The following is a 1,940-nucleotide window of genomic DNA, read 5'->3' as shown; positions in this document are numbered from 1 at the left end:
TGGTTAAACACTTATAAGGTCCCAAAGGCTAGACCTATTGGCTATGTCAATGCTTGTTATTAAAGCTCTCAAATATCTGACTGTAAAAGGACTACCACCATTAAGTACAACATTACTGCCATTTTTTATTTATAAATCATGCTCCTTATACGATTTTTGACATTTTATTTTGTTCTGCAGCACATCGATCCAGAATGAGAAGTGTAAATAAGAACAAGACCAGTATATACTCACGAGAGGAACAGCAAAAAGATTCCAAAAGACTAAGAGATGCCTCGCCTCTGAGATGAAATTCACTAAGACATCATGCCTTCTAAATCATCAACGATTAAATACATTTGGAAGACCTTTTTACTGCACTGTCTCTGAGAAGAGGTTCACTGGAAAGAAGCTTCTTCTGCCGCATCAAAGAACACACACAGGAGTGGAGCTGTTTCTCTGCACAGAGTGTGAACAGAGCTTTTCTAAAAAGATCAATATTCTGAGGTACCAGAGAATTCACTCACAGATTAGACTATTCCAATGTACTGAGTGTGAGAATAGCTTTACTCAGTCTCTTAAGGCACCAAAGAAGTCCCAAAGAGGTGAGACCCTTCCATTGCACTGATTGTGAGAAAAGCTTTAATCTGAAGTAACATCTTCTAATTCATCAAAGAAGCCACGCTGGGGTAAAGGCTTTGCAATGTACGGAGTGTGAGAAGAGTTTTAACCGGAAGCAACATCTTGTAAGTCATCTAAGAATTCACCCCGGGGTGAAGCCTTTTCACTGCACTGAGTGTGAGAAGAGATTTATTCAAAAGGCACAACTTCAAAGTCACCAGATAATTCATACAATATTGAAGCCATTTTCCTGCACAGAGTGTAAGAAGAGCTTTAACCGTAGGCGAAATTTTCTAACACATCAAAACAATAACTACACCTGGATAAAGCCTTTTCGATGCTCAGAGTGTGAGAAGAGCTTCACTCAAAAGGGGAAGTCTTCTAGTGCACCGAAATATCCACACGGGGTGAGACCTTACCAGTGCACCGAGTGTGAGAAGAGTTTTAATCAAAAGCGTGAATTTCTAGATCAGCAAAAAACACATTCAGGTGTTCCACCTTATCAGTGCAATGTGTGTGAGAAGAGCTTTAATTGGAAGCAAAACCTTCTAATTCATCTATGAGTAAACACAGGAGAGAGGCCCTTCCACTGCACCAATTGTGAAAAGAAATGTATTCAAAAGCGAGATCTTCTCAGTCATCAAATAATCCACACAGGGCTGCGGCCCCTTTCACTGCACTAAGTGTGACAAAACATTTACTCAAAAGAAAGGTCTTGTGAGGCACCAGAGACTTCACACACAAGTGAGACCCTTCCAGTGCTCCGAGTGTGAGAAGAGCTTTATTCATCAGCCTGATATTCTGTATCACCAAAGAACACACACCAGGGTTCAGCAATATCACTGCACTAAGTGTGACAAGAGCTTTAATTGGAAGCAAAACCTTCGAACTCACCTAAGAATACGCACATGAGAGTGGCCCTTCCACGGCATTGAATGTGAGAAGAGCTTTATTTAAAAACATGATCTTCTCAGTCAAAGGAGAACGCACACAGGGTTGAAGCCTTTTCACTGCACTGAGTGCGACAAAAGATTTACTCAAAAGAAAAGTTTTGTGAGACACCAGAGAATCCACACATTGGTGGGGCTTATTACCTGCACCAATTGAAGGAGAGTTTTCCTTAAATGACTTAAAAATAGCAAAAGATTAAATGTAGAAGGCAAGGCAGCAGTAAGTAGGTTAACCGTTGCACAACAAAAAAGTCTTGTAGGGGGGGCGTGGCCGAGATGGCGTCGGAGTAAGACGTGCTTTCGAGTCGCTCCGGCGCCCGACCTGCTAAGCATTGTATAGCGTTGCCTTCAGGGTGCCAATCGACTCTGAGACGTTCGCAGAGGCCAGCA

General features: G+C 42.0%; 1 pseudogene; it reads left to right on the top strand.

The window, feature by feature from the left end:
* The first annotated feature begins 286 nt into the window (after positions 1-286).
* Positions 287-1,707, top strand: LOC147700312 (uncharacterized; annotated as a pseudogene).
* Positions 1,708-1,940: the final 233 nt, after the last annotated feature.

Source organism: Lissotriton vulgaris, chromosome 8 (genome assembly GCF_964263255.1).
Source record: "Lissotriton vulgaris chromosome 8, aLisVul1.2, whole genome shotgun sequence".
NCBI lineage: Eukaryota > Metazoa > Chordata > Amphibia > Caudata > Salamandridae > Lissotriton > Lissotriton vulgaris.
Note: the sequence above shows the minus strand (reverse complement) of the source record. Positions and strands in the feature narration are given on the sequence as shown.